Source organism: Panthera uncia, chromosome D1 (assembly GCF_023721935.1).
Source record: "Panthera uncia isolate 11264 chromosome D1, Puncia_PCG_1.0, whole genome shotgun sequence".
NCBI lineage: Eukaryota > Metazoa > Chordata > Mammalia > Carnivora > Felidae > Panthera > Panthera uncia.
In genome coordinates this window covers 87,391,516-87,411,414 of record NC_064808.1, presented here as the reverse complement: position 1 = coordinate 87,411,414, position 19,899 = coordinate 87,391,516, and the positions used below count along the sequence as shown (strand labels likewise).

General features: G+C 38.5%; 1 pseudogene; it reads right to left on the bottom strand.

The window, feature by feature from the left end:
• Window positions 1-523: 523 nt before the first annotated feature.
• The window catches only part of LOC125929560 (uncharacterized), a 158,853-nt pseudogene continuing 139,477 nt past the window's right edge, over window positions 524-19,899 (bottom strand).

Genomic DNA, 19,899 nt, shown 5'->3' with positions numbered 1-19,899 from the left:
TAGCCATGGTCTGTGTCCCTGTAGCCCCACCCATAATCCATGCAGTAATAAGCCTCAGGATGGTAGTAAGCACAGGATGCTTTTTAAATTTTTTTAATGGTTATTTATTTTTGAGAGAGAGAGACAGTGCGCAAGCAGGAGAGGGGCAGAGAGAGAGAGAGAGACAGAGAGAGACAGCATGCAAGCAGGAGAGGGGCAGAGAGAGAGAGGGGTGGGTGTGGGGAGACACAGATTCTGAAAACAGGCTCCAGGCTCTGAGCTGTCAGCACAGAGCCCAACGCGGGGCTCGAACCCACTAAGCGGGAGATTATGACCTGAGCCGAAGTCTGACGCTCAACCAACTGGAGCCACCCAGGCACCCCCTTGTGGCTCCTTGAGCTGTTGGTAAGCTGCTTACTATAGACAAAGGTCCTACTCATGCTTGTCCCACTTGGTGAACGTGCATGCTTGGCAGAGAGGGAGGGCACACGTTTGCCTTCATAAAAAGTTTGACCGCCATTAACGAGGGAAAGAGAATTTCTTCCTAAAACCGATTTGCAGAAGCCAGGCACTCTCTGCGGGTCACAGTGGGCCCACAGCAGCGGCTTCCAAGTCTCATCTCCGTCTGCTTCAGGGCACCTAAGCTATTGGATCGCAGTCCTGGTAGATACAGGAAGCGAGGGAGTCTCAGCCTACATGGAGAGTTAAATTATGTACCCCTGAAGACATGATGAGGTTTTTAAATAGGGGGCAAATAAGGATCAGAGGGAAATAAATAGAAATAACGACAGTCATTCATACAAACTTTGATAATGAAGCAAGCTATCTGCAATAGATTTGTGGGGAGGAACACATACTCACTTAACATGTGGTGAATGAAATCTGAATCCTGCTATTCAGACTGGAACACTGACCCTTCACCCCGTGAGACAAAGACCGAACCATTAACCATTTTAGTTACTGTACTGGTGCACCTTCCTCTGCACGTGAATGATACAATCTCCCGCAATGACAATAGATGCTCCTAATTTAGCTCATGGGCGTTTCAGATAAAACCTTAGAGGCTAGGGATATTAAGAAGATACACTAGTCACATCCTACCTCTCAGAGCTCTTAAAGGTATGCAGATAAGATGAACTGTCAGAGATTATTTATTAAAATGTCAAGATAGGTTTTCTTAGTGCCTATTATTCTTGTAGAAATATGAGGTGATGCATAGAATTAAAATTTGGCTCACAAAGTTTGAAGGCCCTTACGTTTCAGTGTCCTAAAATAATCTTAAATTACCTCCTACCGTTTAAAAATCAGCATCATGTCGGGGCACCTGGTGGCTCAGTCGGTTAAGTGTACAACTTCGGCTCATGATCTCGCGGTTCCTGGGTTCGAGCCCCATGTTGGGCTGTGTGCTGACAGCTCAGAGCCTGGAGCCTCCTTCGGATTCTGTGTCTCCCTCTCTTTCCGTCCCTCCCCCCGCTTGCACTCTGTCTCTCTGTCTCCAAAATAAACATGAAAAAATTTTTTAAAAATCATCATATTTATGAAACATCTAGAATATCTGTAGATAATTGGACTATCTGTCAAAACTGCCCTCCTGTTCCAACATGATAATGTATCACTATATATTAGAGATGGAAAGTATTTAGAAATGACACAAATTAATTTATACAATCTACAAACATTGGCAGAAGATGGGTAGGTTGAGATCCAAACACTTAATGATGTTAAAATCTATAATATAAGACTGTTAGCTTTAAGCACCTTAAGAAAGTTCTGGTTCCTGAAGTGTCAGTACAGACGACTACCCACCTTAGCCCACCCAGATAATTGTTTCCTATGGAGCATCTCTCTGGCATTAGGGTTTCTTAATGTTGGAAAATGGTCTCTGTCTTCCACACTGTGTGGCTGATGCTGTCATTATAATTCAGTATGATTGCCAACACATTTGAAATATTTCATTTTGTCTTTTCAATTCCTATGCTATCGTAAGCGTACTTGTTAATTGGATGCTGTTTTTATCCTCCTCATATTTGGAGATTTTTTTTTTTTTCCGAACGTCAAGAATGGTTCACCTAAAAAGCTTCTTGCACACATGATTTTTTTTTTCTAAGGTTGTCATTTTGCATACTGGTTGTTTAAGGATCACCCGGGGATTTTGTTCAAAATGCAATTGTAACCATTTCCCAGGCAAGAGTGAACTACTAGAAAATGCCAAATGAAGCTGTTTTAAGGAAGTTTCTCTAGTGATTCTCAAGTGTGCACCTTTTGTTTTACAAGTAGATAACCTGCAATCCAGAGGGGAGAGGTAATTTGTTTAATATTTCATTGCTAGCTTGTGCACAGACCAGGACTAGAATGCGGGTCTTGCCATTCATTGACTAGTGTTCTTTATCCCCCAATTCTTGAGCGAAGACAGCTGGTTATTTCTCCTAGAGAAAGTCGCAGAGGTGGTGAGAATACACTGGTTCTTTCTGCCTTTAAGCTCTGCTCCTTAGATCTCAGCCTAGTTGTGCCAGCCTCTTGTTTTGTCTGTTAAGTCTTAACTTCCAGGCCCCCGTGCTGGGTTCTTCTGTTTGACCATTCATCAGGTGTTTTCTGCGGAGAGCCAGTGACTTGGCTCCCTTCTCTGCCCTGCACCCGAGAGCTTCATTTGGGCTGATTACCCTGCATTTCACATAAAAGTCATTAAGAATTCTGTTTCAGTGAATAAAAGAATGTAAATGAGGTAATTATGAGCTTCACTTACCTTACTAACTCCGTGCATTGTGTAATCATTAATGCTTTCACATGATCTGTTCACTGGAAAAATCAGAAAGATGGAAAGTAATCTTGGTGGGAAAGAAAACAGTAGTGAGGTTATTCTGTGGTGGATTTTTTTTATTTGTGGGGTGGGGAGCTAGGGAGGGTCTTTTAATGTAAGCTGTGAAAAAGACAGCTTGAGAAATGGCTATGTATTGCTGCTTTTAACCCCCACCTACCCTTTGCATAAATTAGCTGTGAATTGCAGAGGTTTTCTTATAACAACATTTCACACTTGGAAAGCAGCATTCATCTGCAAAACTCTTTAAAATACATCCATATGATTGTTTTCACTTACTGGGCAAATGCATCTTCCCACATAACATAAATTTGCTGTTGAATGTGAGCGAGTAGGATGACGTTGGGTGCTTAAATGATACCATGGATGGGAGATAATGCAGCAGCCCAACCTGGCCTTGACCAAGCTCCCTTCTTTCCTACCTGTACTGAGAACATTCCTTTTTTTTTTTTGTCCCAGTGCTTCTGCCTTATGAACCTACTACCAACTTCCATGTGATATTGATGTGTCTGTCAAGGTGTCCCCACCACCCTTGCTTGCCATATGGTACCCAAAATGACCCAAATGATCTAATCATATGTGTCCTTCCCTTTGATCAACACGAGTTGTCCAGGTGGAGTCACATGACCCCAGCGAATTCACTAGAATGGAGATTTGGATAGATTTGATATATGGATATGGAAGACAGATGGTCTCTCTTCCTGTTGGATTGCAAATCCTAAAAATGTAGACTTGGGGCTGCCAAAAACCATCTTTCCTGACACAGGGAAAGAACCTGACTGAGAATGATTCCATCATGTGGAGAGGAACAGAGCCAAGAGATAGAGAAAGTTAGCATCCCGGTGATAGCCTTTGCATCCTCCTATCCAACTGTGCCCAAAGTCTGAACAATCCTTAGGCATCTGGTCAAATAGGAGAATAAACTTTGATTTTTGGAAAACCAGTTTTGATAAGCTTTTAAAAACTACAACTAAAGAGTTCTCGTTCATATAGAAATTGGTACTTCCATGTAAGATGTTGCAAATGACAGAGCCTAAAATAGGAACTAGGTTGAGATCAGATGAAGGTCAGTGTGATGTCCCCGATTCTTAGCTGGAAAATAGACGTTCTTTTTGACGTGGGAGTGGAGCAATTTGTTACATTTCTGACTATTTTATCTTACTTGTACTAAGTACTACTTGGGCTTGATCACCGAGTTATTTGTTTAAAAAGTATTGCAATGTTAAAACCTGTCATGGCCTTTGGTAGGGTGCAGGAAAAAAAAAAAGAATTGTTGGTTTCAATTGCCTGCTTGAAAAGGAATAGAATGTATCAGGATGGCCCTTTCTCTTTGTAACTAATGAAACATTACTTAGCTGGATCATAATTGGAAAGCACCAAAATCTGTATCCTACACTGTAGTTGATATAAGCAAAGGTGCGGAGATGGAAAACAAGCCAGGGGATAAGCTTTTGAACCAGAAGATAAATGAGAGATCAGTGAAAGCCAAATACACACTACCTTCCTCAAACTTTCTGTGTGCATGAACTCATAGTCTGCAGGATTCCCCTGCAGAGCATTCTCCTCTGTAATCCAATCAGCTGAAACGAGGAGAAATAATCTCTGCTTTAAACACTGAGGTGGTTCCAAGATGGAAACCATTAATGGAAGCCCAAAGACTTCTTGCCAAAAGGTTGGGATTAGACATACTTCAGCAGAACTCTGGTGAAGTATTTACCTTTACAGTTTCCAAGCAGGCATACTGCAAGATTTCTCCCCACGTCTGATAAACAAGGATGTGCGACTGCAATCTGAAAACCCACAAATCACCAGCTCATCACCAGGTTTTGTTATGAAGAACAATAAACTCCAGAGAGCCTCTTAAAGCGTAGGACTAGGGTCAGCCAGATTGACTAACTGGCTGACACTCTAGATTGTGTATCAGACATCCATTCCACTCCCCCATCTTCTTCGTAGCAAAATCTTGAGTATGTTCAAGTATTCCTGCTTTCTTCACATAGTACATACATCAGAAGATACTGAACACCCCTCCAGCTTTAGTGGTCTGAAACAACCATAGTAATTAATATCACTGACTGCGGCTTAGTTGGGTATATGCATACGACCAATTATTGGAAACTGAATTTAAGAAATGGGGGAGGAGTAAAAGTTGGGCTGGAAAATTTGGGGGAAAATTTTTATTAAGAGAGATACATGAAAAGAGATGACTCCTCTGGAGTTTCAAACACATAAAATCTCAGCATATACCTGAATGTGACACCTGGGATCACAGGAACCATCTTTCTACACACCTGAGGATGAAGACATCGCACTGAGGAGGGCAATGACAAGACAATGGCTTCTGGATCCCTGAGATACTGTGACAACTTACAGTTCTCTTTATTTTTATTAAAAAATAAATCCCTTATTGTTTCAACTGGTTTCAGTAGGGCTTTTTTTTATTTATTGCTGAATTCTTCCTAGCTGATAGATTGCCAAGGAATCCACTGCACTTCCAAGGGAAAGAATCTTCGTTTTCCCTCTCTACTAAGAGGCAATACATTCTACATACTGTTGCCATTTGCCTAGATGATAGGTTAACCATAATTATTTTCTTTCCATCATTATTTATTGTGAGTTGTGGGAACAAGTAATGTTTCCATTTATCATCCATCCATAGCTAGATGCTAAGGAACTACCTCTAGGCTTCACAAGTACAGTGCATCACACTCTGGGAGTCTATATATGAACTTGAATAGAATAAAAGAGTATGTCTTTCATTTCTGTTTGGGAATGGAAAGGGAGCAATTTTTTTTTTTTTTTGTATGGTGGTGGTTGTTTATGCTATGAAAGATAGTCAGAAGAGGAACTATTTGGAATTAGGTTTTATGCAGATGATATTAAAGTCTGCCAAACTCCAATCCTAGGGCAAACAACCATTCCCCACCCTGCAGGACTGTCTGTCTCAGCCCCACTCCTCCCTCCCACCATCACTAACGACAGGCATGTAGCCTAAGCCAGACCAACCATGGTACCTAGAGGAAGTGTGCAACACATTGTTCCATGAATAGAGGTGAGGAAATATCCAAAGGAGGTCCAGTCATAGTCCTTATTTGAGAAGATACAGGCATTTGAAGACAGAGGGTCTATTTGTTTCAACTGGCAGACAATATGGATATAGGCGTGTAGTTTTTAACGGCCATGTTTTCTACCATATGGAGAGAACCAGCCTGAGAATAAATCCAACATTATAGAAAGAAGCACAGCCAAGAGAGAGAAAGAAAAATAAACATCATGACATTGTTTGAGCTTCTGTATCCATCCATGCCTAATGGTCTCTAACTGTATGAGACAACAAATCCATTGTTGGCCTAAACTATTCTTGGTGGGTTTTTCTAACTTAAAAAACAAAAACAGGCTTGACTAATACAACATCTGAATAAAATATGGCGGGAAATGTCAAAATAATGGTAGAATGATAAATGGAAGACCAAATGATATTTTATTGGCTGAAATTTTATCTTTCAAACTCAAGTCAACAACTTTAGTGAACTGGAGTATATTAAATGGAGGATCATGTTTCCTATGATAATTAGGTAAAAAGGGAATTTCTGGGACACCTGGGTGGCTTAGTTGGTAAGGTGTCTGACTCTCGATTTTGTCTCAGGTCAAGATCTCACAGTTCATGAGTTTGAGCCCTGTATCGGGCTCCGCACTGATAGTGCAGAGCCTTCTTAGGATTCTCTCTCTCTTCCTCTCTCTGTCTCTACCCCACCCCCAAATAAATAAATAAATAAATAAATAAATAAATAACTTTTTAGAAAAGGGAGTTTATGTCTCTTACCTTCCGCTGTCAAATATAGGCACCTGATCTTGGCACTCTGATTTCCAGAAAGACCAAATTCAATGAATATCCATCAAACAAAGTTAAATAAACGTGAAGAGAAGGATTTTCCTCTCTGTAAGCTATTTATAACCCCAAATTCATCCATTAGTAAACTTGAACAATTAATATCTTTAAATATGGCTCTTTGATGGATATGTAAAAGAGGTGGGTCAGAGAAAGCTGCTTTCTCCAGAATCTACTATAGATATGGAAAGCAGATGATCAATCTGATCTCACACACACACAAAAAAACTTTATAGATCAAAGACTGGATCAAATATCTTCTCAGAAATCACAGAAAATGCTTATAAAGACAATGCATTTGTTATGCCAAGTATTTTCCTGTCTTTGTTATGTATGTCTATAAACTGGAATCTGGATTCATCAAAGAGGAATCTTTCAAAATCCTCGATGCATTATCTGAGTTAGGGAAGAGAATCTCTAAAATCTTGTCTTTAAAACTTTGATGTTAAGCCTTTGAAATCCTCTATGATATATGGGTACATAATTTGGTTGGAAGGCATGGGAATTTTCTCAAGTGTTTCCCCCTTACCTCTAGTCCAGAATGGGTCTCTATGTTCCCAGCTGCTGATCCCTGACACTCCAGAACTCTCTGCAGACCTTGTTGCCAGGGCGCTTGGTGTTGAGGTACAAAAGCAGGATGCTGTGCTGGGATTTATGGCAGTGACTCCTTCAGATGATTAGCAGCATTACCATTTACATAATGCTCCAAACTAGAAAATTCCAGTGCCCTTTTCAATGGCACTTTTCTGTTTAATAACCTCTGTTAGCTTCCCACTGCTTACTGCATTCAATTTGTCGTACAAAGTCTGTTAACTATGCCCCAACATATAATTGCAGTCTCATTTCCAGCCACCCACAAACGTTATATCCCTGCCAAACACTTTTTGTTTTTTTGCCACATCAGTCTCTCTCACATTCTATTCTCACTACCTAAAATTCTCTTGGCCTCGTTTCTCTACCAAGAAAATTTCTAGTTATCATTCAGAAGAGAACTTAAATGGCACCTCTCGAGTGAAGTCATCCTTCCCTTTCCATTTAGTATTAGGTCCTGATTTAGAACACTACTTGTATCTTCTGTGACCCAGTCCATATTACATTGCAAATTATTTATTTACTTATTTACTTAGTTTATTTATTTATCTGTCTACCCCTAAGCTGCGATTTCCTCAATGGATTGAGGATTTTTGGTCTTTGCATCCTACTGTGATATCTGACCCTTAAGAGACGCTTGATAAGGATTTGCTGAATGAATGAATTTAAGAATTTGTAGAGAATATAGCATTTTGGAAAGGAGTCAAGGGGTATGGTGAGCCACACAGAAGCTGAAATGAAACTAAAATAGAGGGAGACAATGGAGGACAAAGAGAACAAAGAACAAGCTTAAATATTCCAGAAACTCCTGTCATCAAATGAATCCAAAACAGTAGTTATTGAGAACCTGCTGTGTGCAAGGCATTTTTATTTTTCCTGAAGTATTCATTCTTTGATCACTTTTAAATTTCATCATGGTGACGTGGTTTAAATATAACTATTAAATGGCAGTATAATGGAAAACAGACGGTAATTGTTCAAAATAGATCAGCGAGACTGAGCATAGTCAGAATAAGTTCTCATATAGGAGATAGAACTTGAGTTCTGCATGGTGGGACAAGTGGGATTTACATAAAATCATTAAGCAGATAATATTAAAGTGACAAAGATCTTCAGTGATTCTCTGAAATGTGAGCCCCAGAAACTCTGTATTGTTTGCTATTTTATTCCCATTTTTAAGAACTATACCTGGATGTGTGAGGTGCCTAATAAATACTTGCTGAGGGGAAGAATTAATGCAACCGACCTAATGCCCCCATTTCTTTGTGTGTATGCTAATGTTCTAACATAAGGGAGATTATGGGAGATGAGAGCATAATGGTTAATTCATGCACTCTTGACTTAGAATGCCCAAGTTCAAATTGTGAAGTTACCACCTATTTAACCTCTTGGAGACTCAGCTTTTCAATCTGCTAAATGAATATAGTAATAGTATCTATTTTGCAAAATTGTACGAGCACTTGTTCAATGCCTAGAATATAATAAACACTCATTAAATGTTATCTGTTGCTCTTACATCACAATGATAATCAGTGTCAGGAATTGAACCAGATTTCAGGTCTTCTCATTCTCATTCCATACACATTTCAAATAGCTTTTAAAAACAGTATTTCTTTATGAGGAAAAAAAAAGTGTTTCAGTTGGGTTGAGTGGGTATTTACTGAGATGGATTGAAACAAGTCCTCTTTGATAACCAGGGAATGGGATCATTGATTGAACAGAGATTCTACCATCTATAAATGCCTGTGGTGACCCTGGATCATTTCAATTTCAATTCACCTCATCTCATTTCTGTCCTTTCTTACTTGCCTCATCAATGACACAGTGTTTCAGACCTGGTGATGCCGAGAGAGCAGTCATCTTGCCAGGGGCCAGGAGAGGAACCCTGGCTGGGGTAAAGAATGAAAAGAAGGCAGGCTGAATGAGGCTAAGTGATGTGATCTAGAAAACGTGAAGGTCATAGGCAACCTTACTCAAATGTCAACTCCATGTTTGAAGGAACCGTGACATTTTGTATTTGATGTGGAAACTATGGAGATATCTGACATGACCCATAAGGGTGAGTTCCATATTTGTCAGGATGCCAGAAGGAGGCTAGATGAAAATCATGAGGGGAAACATAACAGCAAATGCTTTAAAAATTTGAAGGGATAGATTTCATAGGGAAAAAAAAAAGGCATTGAATATGATTTAAAACCGTTACTCTAGGCTTGAACCATGCTTACTTTGCATAATAAATGAGACGGTAAGCACTCTGCGAGTTTCTTTTTTTAAGGAAAACATATTTTAAAAGCTCATTAAAAGGTAACCCAGTCTAGCTGGACATTGGAACACTCCCAGAAGCCAAAATGTTGATGATTTAAGCATAAATGAGTCAGAAATGTGTGGTTGCAATTTTCTTTCAAATGCATAAGAAAAAATGCTCCTGGCAAAACCCATTTTGCAATTCTACTGGACCAGAACCCTTGAAATACACTCTGAGGCACAAATCACCTGGAGCGATGTTGAAGGAGAAGGCAAGGTGCTGGCAGAGGAGAGAGGGAGGTGGAAGAGATTTACTTGGCTATGTGTCTTTTATTCAATTCTCTGACCGAGAGGCTTATTCGGGAGATAGCTATTCTTTTTTGGCTGGCAGGAATGTGACAAAATAGAATTGTTAGTTATTTTGCAATCTTGTGGGAAACATGTTTTGAACAGAGCTATGGAAATTACAAGCTTTTAGTAATGGCATTATTGTAATAAAATATGAGGGGGGCCCAGTCTTCATTTCAGCCTCCTGAAGATCCAGAGAATTAGTAACAGTTCAGTTTATTTCAAATTGGTGTCTTAGACACTTTCGAAATTATTTCTACAGCCAGCATAAGAGACTTACTTGAGACAGTGCAGTTTTGTCACTCGTTTTCCAGACGGGAATGGAGTTTGAAATCAATGTTTTTATTTTGTTTCCTAAGTTGATTTGAGTTTTTGCTTGAGAGTGAAAGATATTACCCTCATGAGGTTGTGAGGCTTTATCTAATTGGATTTGAATATGACTCTGATCAAGAAACATATATTTTCCCATTTCAAAGGCAGGACTGCAGAGAATTTGAGGAGATTGAGAGTACACATTGGTGATTTTCAACGCAGACACAGAGATTAGTATTGAGGTTAAACCTATTCTCTATACAGTATTTAAATGACTTATGTGATGAAATCAGATCCCAAAGGGCATCTTAATTTGCTAATAATGGAAAACCACATGGAGGATAAACCCCATCCCATTGACATTGAAAGGATTTAGCAGGATTTGTGCAGATTAGAAATGGTAAGTATCAAGGAACAGATGTCATTACCTTCGAGTCTTATAAAATGGCAAAATTAGTTTCTGATATAAGAAGGTGTGGGAAATGTCATTTCAGCGGTAGAAGGGTGGCAAGAGGGAAGTAGAGGTAAGGGTTGAATTTGAGAAATAGAAAAAATAAATATTGTAGTATGAGCTTTACTTTCTCTTGATTCCTCAAAATATATATGTGTTATTAGGACCATAATCTGATCTGGCGTTTAAAAAGTTTTTTTTAATGTTTGTTTATTTTTGAGAGAGAAAGAGAGAGACAGAGCATGAGTGGGGGAGGGGCAGAGAGAAGAAGACACAGAATCGGAAGCAGGCTCCAGGCTCTGAGCCATCAGCACAGAGCCCATCAAGGGGCTCAAACTCACGAACCATGAGATCATGACCTGAGCCGACGTCAGATGCTTAACCGACTGAGTCACTCAGGCGCCCCTGATCTGGCATATTAAATCTTATTTTCCTATAGAAAATTGATATTTTAATAATCTGCCACGTAATTAGCACTCAATAAATCCTTGCTGCTTGAATGAAATTTATAGAATATTTTTATCTTACTTAGTGTTAGAAGACACTACAGAAGATATTCAGAATGAATTTTCTAAGGTAAATGGTGTGATGTATTAGTTAAGGTAATATTTGCTGCTATAGACAGCAAACCTCCAAATTTGAGATGGTTAAACTCATAAAACTTTTTAAAAAATATTTTAGTTAATAGATCGGCAATATTGGTTTTAGGAGTATATTCAGTGCTTCATCACTTACATAAAACTTTAGTTGGGTCTAAAACAGGTGTTTCTTATTGGTGAGCAGCTTTCTTCATGGTTGTTACTCACGGACCCAGTCTTCTTTGACTATTTAGTTTTGACGTCTTTTATACCTTGGGTTCTCTGCTGAGTCTTTCTCTCTCCAGGTGACAAATGGGAGAAGAGAGAGTGGAGAAGTCACACCTGCTTGGTCACCTCAACCTGTCATTGGCATCTTTCACTTTTGCTCATGTTTTGTCAGAAAGAACTAGTTTCATGGCCCAATTTATGCAAAGAAGGCTGGGAGATATATTCCCTGGGTGGGCAGACACGTCCCAGCAATAAAAATATATATATACTTTTTAAAAGCATGACTCTTTGGTTGACCGCTCTTTGTCTCTACCACAGTTCATTTCTTTGGCCACCAAGTATACATGTATACCTTTTTCCTCCCACATAGAATATATAATTCACAGAGGGGACCAACCCAAAATCAAACCCAAATTTCTTCATCCTGTTCAAAGTCCAGCACCGCTCAATCAGGTACATATATGACTTATCTTATCAACCAAAGTACATTATCTGCCTCCTAAATAGCTCCTAATATAAAAACACGGACTAGGACTAATAAAATGAAATAAAATTTTCCTTTTTTAGAGGAAGGAATAGGAGACACAGAGCAGTCACTGAACCATAGCAGTGATGAATTCCTTCAGGGCAGACATTTTAGAAGTAGAGGACTTTTTTTAAAATTTAATAACATACTACTTATAATTTGATGCCAGAGTAAAAAATCTGGGTATTTTGACATTTGAAATGTGACTATAACCAGGAAACCAATAGATTCCCAGACCACAATGAGGAATACTCCATTAGGACAAGTCACTTTTTAAATTTATATTAAACACCACACCCCAGGGGCGCCTGGGTGGCTCAGTCGGTTAGGCGTCTGACTTAGGCTCAGGTTATGATCTCGCGGTCCGTGAGTTCGAGCCCCGCGTTGGGCTCTGTGCTGACAGCTCGGTGCCTGGAGCCTGCTTCTGATTCTGTGTCTCCCTCTCTCTTTGACCCTCCCCCATTCATGCTCTCTCTCTGTCTCAAAATTAAATAAACGTTAAAACAAAAACAACAAAAACACCGCACCCACACATCTGCAGACATACACAGAAACACCTTGACAACATTGAAAAATCACGATGTAGTGCACCTAACCACGTCAATGGTTATTGGTACAAATTCTAAATCAGTCACTAAAATGATAATAATAAAAAGTATGATGGAAAGGAATGGGCAATTTATAATGGCACCAGGATTCTAAATATGGTTTTACATGCTAATCTTTGCTGTTTGCCCTGCTAGGTTCTTTCACAGGGTTGACTGGAAAGCCTCTTGTTAGTTTTGTAACAGACGTTTCATTCAGAAGGATTTGCACCATAGGTATTTCTAGTTCTGTGACACTGAATTGGATAAGAAACTCTAGAAATGCAAATATATTTTTATATCATTTCCAAGCTTTCCCTGAAATTGGTGCAGATATTTGATTATCTGCCCTAACAGAAGGGAATAGGGATGCAGAGAGATCCCAAAGTCATTTATGTTTGGCTTTCGAGTATAATGATAACTTCTCAATCCTCCCCCCGCCCTTTTTATGTGGTTGTATTTAACATAATATTAAAATGAGTTTGTGTTCCCAGGAACACATACTGATTGGGTGTCAAGAAAAAAAAAAAGTAGTTCAGTATTAAAATTTTGTGATAGATAACCTACAATGTAGAAAAGGTATCACATGATAATCAAGAATTGATTAAAGCAAAACGGATTTTTATTTGGAGGAAAAATGCTTGTGCTCCTTCTTCGGAAGCTGGGTTCATGATTTGACTCAGTAGATTCATTCGCACAAGGAAATTCAGGGCCATCTCAGCATATACGTGTCACACAGCGTGCCCTAAATCTTCCCATTTCTTGTTTGTTTGCTCAGGCAAGTTGAGAATTTTGAGTTTGCTTCTTAAAGGAGAAAGCAAAACGGCAGCCGTCCTACCAAAGTACTTGTAGGTCAGGGCTCTGATCTTCCTGGTTTTGATGGGCTCTGCTTGAATCATGTCAGAAAGTAGAGACAAAGAGGTAAAATCAGAAATACTTGGGGACATTGGTCACCGAAGAGTGAATTGTATCTATGCAAGCCTACTTGCAAGTTCCACACCACCATTTCCCTTGAAGGGGAGAGCCTGCATTGGGTTTTTCCAAGGTGTCTGATGTTTTGGGATAGAAGTTATGTCCCTTTCTACTGAGAGTTCTCCATCAATGCAAGGAAAATGGGATGGCTGAAGACATTTACCTAAGATATATTTGAATGTCTTGACTATCTACAATTAGGAATGTCTGTTTCTTTCCCTAAGATGGGTGCCCTATAATATGACTTTTTATTCTTGTCTAGGCAAATCATCTGAGTCCCTCCCCCCTGTGCCAACCAATATTAGTTCCTAGTGACGAATCCAAATTAGAAGGCAAAGTTGAAGTTGGCCTCGGAGACCAGTTTCTCCTGTTTCCCGTTTGCATTTACATTTCCATTCTTGAAGTGTTTCCTGCCACATAGAGAACTGCACATAGCATTGCATACTCTATATAGGTTAAAAAAAAAGTAAAAAAAAAGTGTGAAAAAAAGAAGTAAAACGTGAGTAGTCATGTGTGGCTATTGGTCAACTTAATACTAAGTTAATAAGTCTTGCCAGTGTGTATTTTATCTTCATAGTAGGAGAAATATCTCTGGCTGAGTTTCTAGTATTGGAAACCTCATTCAGAAGCATGGATTACCTGCCTTTTTTTTCTTAGTGTATCACCACCCATATTTATTTTCAGCATTAATTCAAGAACAACTAACGCTGAAAATGCTGAAAAGTCAAAACCAGGAAAATGTAACCAAATGGGAAAGTATGCAAATGCAAAAGCAAATGAATTATTCACACACTCTGCAGGTTTCCTTTTTTCTTAAAAAAAAAATTCTAAGGAATGAAAGTTGTTAAACATTGGAACAGATGATAGAGGTGGCTGTGGAATCTCTTCAGGAGGCCAGTAGGCATTGATGAATTCTCACTGACCTCACAAATTTGCAATGTGATTCAGGTGGGTGTCTAGAATAGAAAGATTTTCAAGTCTCTGAGGCTATTTACTTGTTAAATTTGATAAGGTATTGGCCACTTGACATAAATTGTATTCACTTTGTATACATATATTTATATAAACGTGTGTGTGTGTGTGTGCATGTGTGTGTGTGTGTGTGTGTGTGTGCGCGCGCGTGCGTGCGTGTGCCCATGCGCGTGTATGTAAACAGGGTGCTACTATAGAGGCCCAAAGTCTGGGCTTAAATCCAATAAGCTGGAGTTAGAGACAGTGGGATAGTTTGTGCAAGGTGACCAAGAGCAGAAAGAACCAGAAAAGGAGCTTGGGTGACATCTGTGAGTGAGCACTGGGCCAATGATACATGAGTAGAGCAGGTTAGACATTTTAGAGTCCCTGGGAAAAATGTAGAATTCTTTTTAAGTATCACACTGCAAAACTTTAACTGAACACAAGCCATTCTTTTACAAGTTAGGCTTTCAAAGTTTCTATTCATTGCCCTGCTGGGGAAATGTAGGGGGAAATAAAACACATGTGTCAAAGATCTAGGTGGAATGGTGAGTATTTTTAGCAGTGGATGGGAGACAAGAAATAGGTGAAAATAAGTCCATCAGAGGGAAGGGAACGCATATGAGTCAAGAAAATAGGAGAAAGGACAAATGGGAAGTAAAAAGCATTGTTGGGAGTCCCATAGCTGAAACTACATTGACATGGCCTCCATCAGTAATGAGCCTTGGGGGACAGCTCTAAAGAATATGAATTGCTCCAGAGAAGGAGGGAAGGTAAACCAAAGCTGAAAATGAGCTAACCAGTGAAAGATTAAAAATAACTAATATTTAACATGCTTTAGAGTTTATAAATGCTCTAAAATATGTTCTCTCTTTGGAAATGTTCAATTCTTGTGCCATGTTGGTAAACCAATATCTTTACACCTACTTAAAGGTTTAAGTGATTTTCCCAAGGTCATATAGTCAAAGATGGCAGGTTGAGATTCAAGCTCAAGTCCTCAGGTAATAATTCTCATATTCTTTTCTAACATATGTGTGTAAATGTACATATGATGAATACATTTAAAGTTGAAATTCAGAGTATTTCAACTGGAATATTATCTGCAACCATGCCAACAGATGCTGCTAAATACAAAGAAAGGTCAATATCATTAAGATTTTTTTTAAGTTGTCCAGGTAAGTTATATAAAGTAAAGAAAGAAAGAAACCCCATGCCCAGATGATAACCACTTTAGCTGATTTATTTAGCCTATAAACAAACACATTGAACCCCAGGCCTCCAAATCTGGGACATCATATCTCTGGAGAAAGCATGACCTTGAAGTAAGATTTAACAAGTTAGAAGGGAAAGGGCAATGCTTTTTCCTAAATGACCACACATGGAAACAGAAACTCTCTACCTCGGCCATAGCCTGACCCCTTCTGGCAGGCAGGTCCAACCAGGAGAGCATAAGAGACCATCCCTCAAGTAGACTCTATATATGTAGGATGTCTTATGTGGTGTTAAAACAATGCATGGAAGTCTGCTCTGTATGAATGTTAAACTCAGAGTTGAGAAAATGTTACATCTTTTAAAAAAAAATGTATTTATTTTGGGGAGAGTGCAAGGAGGGGAGGGGCAGAGAGAGGGTGACAGGATCTGATGTCGGCTCTGGGTTGACAGGCTGACAGCAGTGAGCCAAATGTGGAGCTAGATGTGGGGCTCAAACACATGAACCACGAGATCATGATCTGAGCCAAAGTCGGACACTCAACCAACTGAGCCACCCAGGTGGCCTGAGAAAATGTTACATCTTAAAGTTTGGATCAATCGATCTTTGGGCTTTCCTGTCTTTAATATATTGTAACATTTATATTTTACTGGGCCCATTGGCTATCAGTTTTAATTCCAAAGATGGGTTTTAACACATTACATATAGAAATATTTATGTGTATAAATATATTCTAATATACTAGATATACCATACGCTATTCTAGAAGTTCTTAATCATTTTAATAGACTATTACCACCCTTTATTTATTAACTCATATGTTTCATTATAAACACAATTAAAAATCTTGTTCTTCTCTGATACACCCTTTAATGAGTCCAAGTATCTAATTCCTGAGGGGAAAGAAATAGAGTTTCCATGATTAAATGCTGATTTCAGAGAAATAAGTAGATTCTATCAAACGTTTGTCTCGATCAGACATAGAAGTGCTATAATAATAACAAATTTCATACACAACATTATGTTCAATAAGAGGGCTTACCATTATTCTGTAGAAATGCTGAGGCTAATTTTTAAAAGATTAGGTAAATAAATGCCCGAAAGTACAGAGAATTATTAATACTCACATATCACTTGACAGTCTCATCAATTAAAAAGTAATAAATAAGATGGAGGCACCTAGGTGGCTCAGTCTGTTAAGTGTCCAACTTCGGCTCAGGTCATGATGTCTCAGTTCATGAGTTCGAGCCCCACCTCGGGCTCTATCTTGACAGCTTGGAGCCTGGAACCTGCTTCAGATCCTGTGTCTCCCTCTCTTTCTGCTCCTCTCCCACCCACACTCTGTCTCTCTGTCTCCCTCAAAAATAAAAATTAAAAAAATGTTTTAAGTAACAAATATGATGGTTTCCAATATGACCGTTGAATGTATACTAGTTTATAAACCGGAGTGATCATATGAATCTATGTTCATCTGATCCCTGAAGAAACATTCTGGATTACTGTGAATAAATGTAAAACAGTTCCACTTGTTTCTCAATTGATGTGTCATGGCATGTTCGTGATACATGAGCTTTTCATAGGTTAATTACTAAATGAATTCTTATTATTGTTTTTATTGTCTTTGCTGTTTATTTTGTATCTAAGTAAACACATGGGCATAGTTGTTTTGTTTGTTTGTTTTTAAATCAGGGTTGTCTGGGTGGCTGAGTCAGCTAAGCATTGGACTCTTGATCTCAGCTCCGGTCTTGATCTTAGTGTCATGAGTTCAAGCCCAAGTTGGGCTCCCTGCCCAGTGTGAATTAAAAGAAAAAAACCCCAAAAGATGCTAAAAGTTTATGGCAATAATAGCAACAACAGTACCAACAATCCTCTGTCCTTACCACTCCTCACCAATTTCTTGTGTCCTACAGAAAACTAATTTCAACTTAATATTTGTACTTACTATGTTTATACTGCAATCATTTTATTCATCAAATTTTGACATTATCAATAAACTGTCTATTGTGCTGGTTCTATTAAATCTTCCTTCCATTTCCCCAATCATGAAAACATAATACTGTTTCAACTTTTGGTTAATTACATATTGATTATATTAGTTTTCATGACCATGGAGATGTTATTTACAATGGAGTGGTGTTGAACATTACTGTTAACATAAATCCCTTTCTCATACAACAACTTCCTCTCCCCCATTCCCCAAAAAGTTAACATTTGGTTTTTTTACCTTCATTTCTCTGTGACTCTCTTGTCAAACTTTTTCTTCCCCACTAAAATCTTTGTAAAATATCAATTGATACAATTTTCCATTTAGCGAAACCCATTAATTCATTTACTATTCTTTATTTCTCTGGAAATACTCCCCTGGAATCCTGCCATCTGCTGCTTCCATCTTGGTTTCTCTTAAGATCTGCAGTAGAGGTTTTTATTTCTAGGCCTTGTCTCTACGATCAACCTTGAGAATTTCTTTCAATATCTTTCTATGTTAGATCCCCTGTTTCACCCTTCTTTCCCCCAGGTTCGGTGGAGCCCAGAGACAGAGTTCAAAGAAGAAAACATGTTGAGGCTGGTGTAACAGAAAATGGTTTTATTCTGTCTTTCAATTAGACTTAGTTTGGCTGGGTATAGAATTCAAGGCTGAGCACACTTTTCTTCAACATTTTGCCGATACTCTTCCATCACCATCTATCCTCCAGTGGGCAAGCGTAATAGTCTTCTTGCTCCTCTCTCATTGTGTATTTTGAATTTTCCCCAAAACGGTTCTCTTTTCTCCCCTTTCATTTTTCTTTTCACTTGTTCTCTTTTGATTTGAAATAATATTCTTCAGTTCAAGGAATTTTTATATTGCCTTGTTTGATAATTTCCTCCCATGATTTTCTTTCTCTCTTTGTTATTGTTGTTGTTGTTGTTGTTTATGAGATGGAGAGTAAGTGGAAACTCCTTTTAAGTTGTATGTAACAACTTCTGAATTGGTCCTGTAGTTTTCTTATTTTTATCTTTCATTTTACATTTAAACAATTATACTTCCTTGGAGATTTTCTGTACTTATCAAATGCTTTTAATGATATTTTATTTTAAATAAGCTTTTTGTGTTAGAGTGTTTTTAGACTTACAGAAACAAAGCAAACATGGTATAGAAAACTCTCAAATGCCCACATGCAATTTCCTTTACTGTTAACATAGTATATTAATATGGTACATTTATTACAGATGACCAATATTGATATGTTATTATTAAATAAGCCCCATATTTGTTCATGTTTATGAAACTGATGTGTTGCCTACTGTGCTAGGAAGGGCGCCTGGGTGGCTCAGTCAGTTAAGCATCCAACTCTTGATTTTACCTTAGGTCATTATCCCACTGTTCATGATTTTGAGTCCTGCATCAGGCTCTGTGATGACAGCCCAGAGCTTAGGAGTCTCTCTCTGCCCCTCCCAGCCTTGCTCACTCTCTCTCTCTCTGAAAATAAAATGAATAAAAACTTTTAAAAAACAAAAGACAGGCACTTATTTATAATTAGTTTCTTCCCTAGCGTGGTTTTTGTATTCCAGAATTTCATCCAGGCTACCATATTATATTTAATGATCAGATACTTTTTAGGCTTTTCTAGGCTGTGAGTTTCTCAGATTTTCTTTGTTTTAGATGACCTTGACAGTATTGGTGATGACCTTGATGAGTACCAATCAGGTGTTTTGTAGAATGTCCCTCAATTTGGCTTTGTCTATTGTTTTATCTCACAGTTAAACTGAAGCTATAGATTTTTGAGAAGAGGATTATGGAGGTGAAGTACACATTATTTCCTAGTTGTATGTAATTACTATGACTGCTTCCTGATGATCTTAACCCAGATCACCTGGCCAAGGAAGTTTACTAGATTTTCCTGCTATTAAGTTTCCTTTTTTTTCCCTTTTCCATATTGTGCTCTTAGCAAGCAAGTCTGTAGGCAAAATCTACACTCAAAAGGTGGGAATTACGTTTTACCTCTTTGAGAAAGTAGTATCTATATACATAGTTTGGAATTCTGCGTGAGAGATTTGTTTCTTCTCCCCCACTTAGTTAAGTGTTCATTTATTTATATCAGTATGGACAGATGGACATTTATTTTATACTTGAGTTGTGATCTAATAGCATGCTATTTATTGTGTTACTCAAATTATTCCAACTTTGGAAAGGGGGAGATCTCTCAGTTGGCTTTGTGTCCTTTGAGATACCTATCATTGTGC